General features: G+C 54.1%; 1 long non-coding RNA gene across 1 annotated transcript; it reads right to left on the bottom strand.

Moving 5' to 3' along the window:
• Nucleotides 1–3,274: 3,274 nt before the first annotated feature.
• Nucleotides 3,275–9,806, bottom strand: LOC126652583 (uncharacterized). The gene is made up of 3 exons (XR_007632009.1): nt 9,542–9,806; nt 5,355–5,475; nt 3,275–4,654 (listed from the first exon to the last, which is right to left on the bottom strand). It is a non-coding gene; the product is annotated as an uncharacterized LOC126652583 (long non-coding RNA).
• Nucleotides 9,807–10,154: the final 348 nt, after the last annotated feature.

The following is a 10,154-nucleotide window of genomic DNA, read 5'->3' on the forward strand; positions in this document are numbered from 1 at the left end:
TTTCACTCCCATCTGGGAGATTTAACTCCTAGTGAGGTGCAATTCCCACAGAGCACAAGGAGAGCAGCTCCCCAATTGCTGCCCCTCGACCCATCAGCCACTGCCTGTGGCCTCCAACGGGGATTGCTGGAGGGAAGGGGAGCAGGGATAGAGGAGGATTAATCTCTGTCCCAGTCTCAGCCTGAGCCCCTGCTGATCCATGCCCATCTCAGCTCAGGGAGCTGGACAGCAGGACAGCGGGAAGGGACAATCCCACAGTCTGCATGGGATGCAGGAATCGGCACAGGTGCATCCCCAGGAGCTGGCTCTGCTCCACCTCCAGAGTGGCCTTTCTGGAGCGTGGGGGGTGAGCTGTGGCGGCAGGGAGCGTGGCAGGGGGTGGCTCCTCCGTCCTGACCTCCTGGGAAGGGTGGGAGATGGATCCTGCCTGGGTGAGAGCCGCCAGCACAAACAGGAGCGCTCTCAGGAATCTGGGATGTTCTGCAGCCCCTCGCTGTCTGAGCAGCCCTGGCTCTGCCAGGTGTAACACCTGATGTGGTGTGGTCCCTGTGTCCCTCCTCAGGGCCTGCACAGGGGAAGGGGAGAACTGATGAGACCAATTAAACCGAGGTTAATGTCCCGGTGTCGGGGATTGGCCTCTCCCTAACCCCATCCCACATGCCAGGGGAGACCCTGCCCATCTTTCCATCTTCCAGGGGGGGCACAGCTGAGGTTTGGAGGTGGGCTGGGGGGAGTAGAATGTTCCCAGGGCAAGGACAGACCCCGCTGTTGCTTTCCCTACCACCGGCTCAAAGATGGAGCATCCTCCCTGGAGATCCAGCTCATCCCAGGGCACAGGAGACACAGAGCTGGATGCCAGCGTGGATGGATACTGCTGAGAGACCCCTTGGTGTCATCTGGAGTGACCCAGGGAAGGAGAAAGCCCTTCCTGGTGGCCCAGAAACCCTCCCCTCCCTCCGAGGAATTCCAGCTATGCAGGGAGCAGAGGTCACCACAATCAGGGTGGCTGGAAAAGGGAAAGATAAACCCAATAAATCAGGCTGTGGGAAGAGGAGAAGGGCACAAGTGCACAGAGCTGCAGGAGGATGGTACAGGGAACACTCCCAAGGCAGGGGGAAGGGAGATGTGAGGGCTAAACTGGGCTCCAGACCAGCCTGGAGATGGGGGACCACCAGGGCAAGGGGAGCTAAAGCATCCACGGTGGGGAAGTCACCTGTTTTCCCTCTGTCAGGTTTTAAAAAAAGCAACAGAACAACAGCAACAAAAAAAAGGAAAATGGGGGGGATGAGGGGGGTGGAAAGCAGAAGCACTAAATTAGGTACAGAAAAAAACCAAACCAAACCAACTCAAAATACCATTTTGCTTCAGTTTCATTCTACTTTCTGTATGCTGTTCCCAGCGTGGAACATGGCAGTCTGTGTTCAGGGCTGAGGAAGACACAGAACTCTCCTTAAGGGAAGTTACAAATGGCTGTGAAGTATTTTAAAAGGTGTAATTCTTTTTCCTGCTTGGACAGGAGACCCCCTCCCTGCTAAGGCTGGAACATCCATCGTGCAAGTGTTCATTCCCCTCGTGGCTTAGGGGGGATGGATGGATGGGTGGATGGATGGATGTGGATGGATGGGTGGATGGATGGACATCTTGAGGACCTGCACCCCTTTCTTGAGCCCACCAGGTGAAAACAGGTACCCAGACACATGTTTTTGGGACACAGAAGCATCTCTCCTTGCTTACCCAGAGTGCAGAAAAAGCTCCCAGTGAAAATCCGCGCCGGTCCCTGTCGTGTGTCATCAGGAGAGCGGGAGCAAACCCACACCAGGCGCTCTGGATCTCATCCCACCTGCTCTGGTCAGAGCTGCTGCACCCTGGGAGAGCTGATACCCATCTAATCACACCTTCCACAACAAAACACTGAGAACTCAGCGAGCTGAGGAGGAAAACGGGAGCCCGTGGAGAAGCAGATGGGAAACGTGACCCTCGGAGCCTCCAAAAATAAAGAGGGAACTGTGTAGTCTCGTGGCTTTCAGCTTGATTTCACACACAAGGCTGGTGTGTGTGTGTGTGGCGGGGGGGGAGGTCTTAAAATCCACCATCCTGGTGCTGAGAAACTTTGGAGTGCTTTGTCCAGTCCCCCCAGGCCTCGGGAGAGGAGCTGCAGCCCACGAGCCTCGTGAAAATAGGTGACTGGCTGGGGAAGAAAGAGGGGAAAAAAAAGCTCTAAAAAGCTATAAATATCCCGAGTGAGGGAAGAGAATTCATCACTCACTCAGCTCTTCTCGTACACGAGAGAGAGCTGTTACACAAAGCCCTGCCACAAAGGAAGGCCCAGGCGTGATTCAGGCCCCGTGAGGCAGCCAAGAATCCAGCCAGGAATGGACCCAGACATCCTCGGAGCCACCGCTCCCACCACGGATTCCTGCTCCTATTCCTGGGGTGATTCCTGTGGGAAAGATCTCTGGGAGTGGGGAGAGGGTCATCTGTTGGGAAGGAGATAACATCTCCCTTGGAAGGTGCTGCCTGCAAAGGGCTTCTACCTCTAAAAGAACCCATCTGCCAACCACAGCCCTCAGTGTGCTCCCGAAATGATCAGGGGAAGTGGTTTTTTAGGATGCATAAAACAGGAGAGAGGGGAATCAGCATCACAAGCCCATCTCCCTTCCTCCCTGGGCTCCCACTGTGTCTCATCCGATTTTTCCAGTCCCGGCTGGGCTGCAGGGTTAATGCAACTCCCTGCTCAGAGCACACCTCATAAGATCAGAGAATGGTTTGGGGAAGTGGACAGGTTGGGGAACAGTTTGGAACTGGAATCATCCAGTTCCAACCCCCTGCCACGGGCAGGGACATCTTCCTTCCTTCCTTCCCTTACTTCCCAGATGGAGAGGAGAAAAGGAGCAGCCAAGAAAGCCTGAAGGCTGTGGGGATGAAACCTGTCCTCTGCTCAGCAGGATCATGGAGAGGGCTGGGTACTGGACACCGAGATAAGGGACATGCCTGGAATAACCCACATAGCCCAGATAACCCCTGCTCTGGGGTCTGGCATATCCATCCATCCATCACCAACCTGGAGCCACAGGACTGCTCTGACCTCACCAAGTCTCCCATTTTCCAGCTCCTCCTCATTTTCTTGTCTCCCCTCTCCCTTCCCCAAAGCCTGTGAGTGCTGTAGAGGAGTCACCTCTAAAGAATGAGCCCTCATTCACCAGCAGGTTAAACTCTTCCCCAGAATAACCGCAGTTAAAGCCAAAGCTGACGCTCCACATCTCCCACCTCCCAGGGTGGAGAGCCCTGGGAAAGGAAGGCAGCTCTGCTAACACGACAGGGGGGATGGCTGGGAAGGGAAAAATGGATCAGAAGGGAATTTGCTTACTGTGGGCCCACAGGAGGCTGCAGGAGCCAGCAAGTTCTGTTTCTGTCATCACTCCTCCCGGGAACAACAGATTCCAGCACTGGAGGCTTAAACTGGGCTTCCCTCATAAATCACCTCGAGATGCCGTGCAGGTGCAGGCAGTTCCCACGCTGGCATTTGAAGGCATTCTCCATTTTCATCCCACTCCATTCCTCAGCTGGAGCACCTGGAGAACCCCCTGGGAGACAGATCCCAGCAGCCCTGCTCAGCCAGGAATGTCACCTGTGCTGGGATGTCACCTGTACTGGGATGTCACCCTGCTCAACTTACAGCCTGATGCTCTGGGGGACCCTTGCCTTGCTAACAGCCAGCCCCAGCACCTAGTTTCCTCTCCCAGATGAGTCATTCTCCCCAAATTTCCTTCTTTTGTATAGGGATTCCCTGTGTTTCCTGCTACAGGCTTCATTTTCCCTGCACCAGAAGCGCTTGGAAGTATTTGTACTGCCAGGGAGACCGGCTCATCTCATCTGCTGGGCTATTTTTATTCCTCCTGCCATGGCATCTTCAGAATTGTTTTTCCAGAATAATCTCTGGAGGTCAGGAAGGGAAAGAGATCACCTCAGACACAGCTGAAGGGATTGGAGGCAGTTTCCTACACAACAGGACCCCATCACCCCCAAGTCTGGAATGTTGATGCTTCATGACTCAGTGATCCTCGTGGGTCCCTTCCAACTCAGGGTATTCCATGATTTAATTGAGGAAGGAGTTCAAAGCAGAGGCACCTTCTTTAAGCAGCGCCTCCAGCATCTCCTGGGATGTTCCCATCAGGTCCAGGTGCTGAAGGTGCCAATCCACGGGGAGAATTGTAGGGGATCTCAGTCCACTGCACCTCTGAGGACTAAAGGGGTTTGGTTTCTTTCCAGAACTGTTAAAGCCTCAACTGAGCATCCCTCCTGCCCCAACCTCCAAAAAAACAAAACCCCAAAGTGCTCTCACTCTCAGGTCCTGCCTGAAAAACAAGATGGTCTTCGAGGTCCCTTCCAACCCAAACCATTCTGGGATCCTGTGGTCAGGCCTCTGCAAACATGGACCAGCTGCACCTGGTGGGTAATTCCACGGGGGGGCAAGTCTAAACTGGAGCATCCTTCTGAATTGCCTCTGTGGATACCTGTAATGCCAAGCTGTGCTGAGCCAAAATGCCCAAAACACATTCCCTTCACTGCATTAAACCCCCCAAATCCCTGTGTTTATTCCCAGGGAGGAAGAACATTCCCTTTAGTCTCGAGCTGCACATCTGGATCAGCCACCCTGCAGACGAGACAGAGGAGAAACAGAAAACATGTGGAGCTCCTTTGGACCAGAACAGCCTTTTCTGGGTACCATTGGCTCTATTTATCATTTCCAGATTATTTGTAGGACGTGACTGAAAGTCTGGATGTGTCTTAAAAACCCTCCAAGCTTTCAGACCCCTGTATTTTGCCTCGTGGCTGTGGTTCTGGGGTGCTTGGAAAATGGCACCTCCCAAAGCTTCTTTAAAGCCCACGAGGTTTAAAAGCGAGTCTCGTGCCCCCAGGTGTGGGAACACCCCGAGGCTGTGGGTTCAGAGGACACAGCCCTGCTGGTGACTTCCCCAGCCTCTGATCGTTTATTCCCAGGCTGGACAGATCCTCTCCGTTACTCTAATTGGATTGAGAGCCAGGCCTGCACCTTCCCCTGTAATTTAGCTTTAATTAATGCCCATTTATTATTAACTGTTGTCAGCCGGGCTTGGGCTTAATATCAGCTGGTTATTATCCTTGTTTTCACCCCCTTTGTTTCCCATTCCATTTGTCACCCCCTCCCCTGATGGCAGCACCACAAAAGGTGCACATCAGCATAAAGGATCGCTGTGAAGGAACAATGGGGCCACCACAGCCCCAGGAAAGCCTCCCCATGTCCTCAGGTCAGTGCCCAAGACACGTGGGCAGAGGAAAATACCCCTGTGTTCTACAGGGGACACACAGCTCACCTTTGTGGTTTTTACTGAGGCACAAAAGCTCTACTTGAGGGTGGAAATCCTCCAGGAGCTATTTTGAAAGAATTGGGGCATTTTTGTCTTCTTTTTCTATTTTCCATTTTCTCATTTCTGGCTTTAAGAGAAAAAAAAAAAAAAAAAAAAACCCCCACAATTAGAAGAACAGAAAAAGAAACATTTTCTTCCTCTTCCCTTTTATCACATTTCCCTTCTCCCCCACCCAAAAAAAAAAATAATCAGCAGTGAAAGTACAGCACCACAAATCCAAGAAAACAGCAATATTTGGGAGAGTTTGGTTAAAAGCATGGAGAGCTGAAGGAGGAAGAAAGGATGAACCACAGAATCGTTTCAGTTGGAAAACAAGCAACAGGGAAATGTCCCTGCTGCATCTGGTGACAGTGACAACTCGTGAGGGAAAGCAACAGTGAAGGGGGAGCAGTGAGGAAGGGAAAGCCCCTTTCTCTCCAGCCTGGGGTTGAAGCCCCCTTTGAGAAAGGTCAGGGACTGGTCAGAGGAACAGAAACATCCCCAAGGAGAGACGCAAGGTCTGACTTGCAGGTAAAAAACCAGTGACAACTGCTTGGGTTTGCCGTTTCCCCTGTCCTTAGGGAATATTTCAGTTCACTATTTCTTGACAGCTGCTGTGAAATTGGCAGCTCTTGGCCCATTTAGTGCTTTCTTCTCCTTGTTGTGCACTGTCCTGTGTGAAGTTTTGAGGTTGCAAGGTTGGCCTCTGGTTTTGGAGAGCAAAGAGGGTTTCCAGGACTCCAAATCCCAACTTGCTCCCAAGCCTTTGCCTCAGGGGTGTGGGGAACCCTAAATATGCCTGCACACTTGGATCAAACTGGGGCCAAACTGAGTGAGCCCAGGTGTCAGGGGACACCCCAGGCACATGCTGTGCCTTGTGGAAAAACGGGAATGAGGGAGAAGTCTGCGGGGTGTTAAATCATCTCACCCCCAGCACAGCCTGAGAGCTGCCCTGGGACAACCCCCTGAGCTCAGTGTAGCCTCCATCCAGGAGCTCTTCCCTGCAAAGGCTTCCTTTGCTTTAATGACTCTAATTTGGAAGTCAATTCAGACTGGCATTCCTGAAGATGCCTGCCTGGAGCAGCCCTGAGGAACTTAAAAACAACAGCAGCTGGTTTCAGCTGCACATCAGCTCCCTCAGGCTTGACAAAAACGGGGGAAATGCAGCAACCAAACACTTTAAAAGGTGCTTCCCTGAACTTGCTCATACCCAGGCTTTTGGCACAGTCAAATTCCAAGCCCTCAAGGCTGGAATAAAACAGACAACCATCATCATCACAGAATGGTTTGGGTTGGAAGGGACCTCAAAGCCCATCTTGTTCCAACCTCCCTGCCATGGGCAGGGACACCTTCCAGGTTGCTCCAACCTGGCCTTGGACACTTCCAGGGATCCAGGGGCAGCCACAGCTTCTCTGGGCAACCTGTGCCAGGGTCTCACTACCCTCACAGCAAGGATTCCTTCCCAATATCCCATCTCTCCCTGCCCTCTGGCAGTGGGAAGCCATTCCCTGTGTCCTGTCCCTCCATCCCTTGTCCCCAGTCCCTCTCCAGCTCTCCTGGAGCCCCTTTAGGCCCTGCAAGGGGCTCTCAGGTCTCCCTGGATCCTTCTCTTCTCCAGGTGAACCCCCCCAGCTCTCCCAGCCTGGCTCCAGAGCAGAGGGCTCCAGCCCTTGGAGCATCCCTGGGGCCTCCCCTGGGTTCATTCCAGCAGCTCCACGTCCTTCCTGTGCCAGAGGCAGCACTGCAGGTGGGGTCCCAGCAGCAGTTTATTTTGGAAGATCTGGAAGGCACAAGGAACAGCACACTGGCAAGGAAGGGGTTCTGAACTATTTTCTAACAGTCACTGTTTAAAAAAGAAGGCTGATGTCTCAGTGAGGTGTCACTACAACTGGAAAGAGAAATCAAGAGCAAAACAGACTGTCCCCTCTCTGCTGCCCACCCCCCAAATTCCTTCAGAGCTGGAGCAGTGATCTGGCTCCCCCAGGCATAAATTCCTCAGGCTTCAGCCCCTTCTGAGCCAGACTCTGAAAACGAGCTCTGCGCGGCCTCGGAGGTGACCCAGAACAAAGAGCAGAGCAGGGTTTGGATCAGGGCTCTGAAATCCTCCTGCCACCAGCACTTGCCACCAGCTGCCAGGCAGAACCAAAGGGTTTGATACAGCACCGTTTCCCAGCGCCCTGGGATGATCCCTGTCCTGCAGGAGACAGGCGGGCAGCGTGAACCCGGGCATCACCTCGCTTTGTCCCAGCCCTCTCCTGGCACGAAGGGACGTGTCCTTACAGCTCTCCAGCACAGCAGCAGCTTTGCAGCGGCTTTGCAGCAGATTTCCACGGCCCGTTTAGGCGAGGGCAGGGCAGGGATGGAGCTGGGGATTGCGATTCCCGACCCGTGCTGCCACAAGCACGCGTGGTGCTGCCAGTGCAGCGGCGGGGGTGAAGCCTGGGGATCAGCATCCCCGGGAAGCAGATTGCTGGAAACGCGCCCCAGGGCGCAGCCTTGCTGTCTGAAAGCCTTCTCCCACGCTCCTCGGGGAAACAGCATTGCTCGGGAGGCATTTCTCACCTCGGCCCGCAGGAGCCCGGGGAGAGAAAACGCGAGGAAAAAGCCCCTCGGGCGGCCGGGGAGGGGTGTTTGGAGCATTCCCGGGGGGATGCTCCGTGCTGGGCCAGCGGTGCCAGCGCCAAGAGCCCCGGTGGGAGGGAAGCGCTGGGAGCAGCCTCCCGGCAGGCTGGAATGTTTAAATCAGGCTGGAATTCCTGCCGGCCTGTTGGCCTTGCTCCATCTGCCGTTAATTGCTCCTGGAGACCACAGAACCGCAGGATATGCCAAGCTGGAAGGGATCCACAAGGACCATCCAGTCCAGCTCCTGGCCCTGCCCAGGACACCCCAACAATCCCACCCTGTGCCTGAGGGTGTTGTCCAAACGCTCCTGGAGCTCTGGCACGCTGCCCTGGGGAGCCTGTTCAGTGCCAACCACCCTCTGGGAGAAGACCCCTTTCCTGATATCCAGCTTAACCCTCCCCTGACACAACTTCAAGGCCATTCTCTTGGGTCCTGTCCCCAGCAAGGAAGAGTTCAAAGCATCAGCACATGGAGTGTGGCTGGGAGAGCCCAGCGTGGGCACAGACAGCTTGAAACACAGCATCCCTCTGCAAACAGAGGGGTGTCTCATCACCCCCAGCCCTTCCCAGAGCCTTCCCCAGTGCACTTTCCAGGGTCACAATGGCTGGGTTTGGGACATGGGGACAGCAGTCTGTCCCCCTATCAGAGACAAGGCAGAAAAAGCAGGAAAAGCACCAAATGAAAAGGATGGGGAGGCCCTGGCACAGAAAAGCTGTGGCTGCCCCATCTCTGGATGTGTCCAAGGCCAGGCTGGACAGGGTTTGGAGCAACCTGGGCTGGTGGAAGGTGTCCCTGCCCACGGCAGGGGGTGGAACTGCATGAGCTTTAAGGTCACTTCCAACACAACCCCTTCTGTGATTCTGCAAAAAACAAACCCTGGCTATTCTGACACAAAGCTGAGCAGGCATGAAAATCTGCCCTCCAACCCTTCTGATCCCTCCTCCTCTCCAAGGCAGGTGTTGCTTTGCATTCCCTCCACCTCCCCTCTCCTGCCCCAGCGCAGGCAGAGCCCCTGAAATAGCTGCTTTCTAAGCCACTTTATTTTGGATGGAAATCATTGGTATTCTGCAAGAAGAGCTCTCACTTGGAGAGCTATCCTGCCAGACCCGTTCCAGCTGATTTCCTCACGGAGCTGAAGCCCTTCCTATAAAACCCTTTGGCTGCAAACCGAGCGCTCAGCCAGGGTTCGCCTCCTTTCTTTATCATTCCAAACCCGTCCCCTCCTCGTTTGTTTCCTTTTATTTCCCTTCCTTCACATCTGCAGGGTGCTGTTAATAAGATTTATGGCTAAATATTTTCTGGCACTCAGGTAATTCCACGTGCACGGGCGGGTCCGGTTTGAAGAGCAAACAGCCCCTCTCGCCGTTCCTCTCGGCTCTGCTTCCCTAATCCCCTGTGACAGACCACAGTGTTTGGTCCTGCCTCCAAAGCTTGAGCTCTCCCCTCTCTGCACAGGGGTTGGGATGTCTCAGCAGTGTTGGGAGGTGCCCTTTCCCACGCCCCCCTTTGGAGGGATGGGGTTATTCCCTTACCGGATGGTCGCTCATTCCCGGCTCCTCTCGCTCCGTCACAGCGTGATTTGTGTTCCCTGTGTCATTGCTGAGGGCCAGCAGAGCGGGGAAGGGGGGAGAAAGGGGAGCAACGTGGCCCTGCAGGAGACAGGAATCACCCAGCAGGAGGAATTTAGTTAGAAAAGGTCTCTGCAGGCCACTGGTCCAAACCCTGGTTCAAAGGCGGGTCCAGCCGGATCCACTTGCTCGTGGCTGTGTCCAGCTGCAGTTTCACCATCTCCAGGGATAAACCTGACCTGTAGGAAGATGCTGATTTTCAGGCAGGATTTCCTTGGGTTTTATTTAAAAGCAGGAGAGATTGAGAGCTTGTCCAGGAGACAAGGCAGTAAATTAAACCCAAGACACGCTGTGCCTCCAGCCAAGAAGGGAGAAGACAGGGAAAGAAAGGGCTTCTCCAGGAGTAATTATGCAGCAAAGTGACTGAGTGGGGGAGACAGCTGAGGTTCAACCCGTGCCATGGGCCCTGTGGCTGTAGCACTAGCAAGAAAACCTTTATGGGCTTTCATGCTGAACAACGAGTAAGGGAAACCTGAGTTTCATCCACTCCAGGGATCCAGGCCAAATGGCCATTCCA

Source organism: Myiozetetes cayanensis, unplaced genomic scaffold (genome assembly GCF_022539395.1).
Source record: "Myiozetetes cayanensis isolate MyiCay16 unplaced genomic scaffold, myiCay2020 scf9, whole genome shotgun sequence".
NCBI lineage: Eukaryota > Metazoa > Chordata > Aves > Passeriformes > Tyrannidae > Myiozetetes > Myiozetetes cayanensis.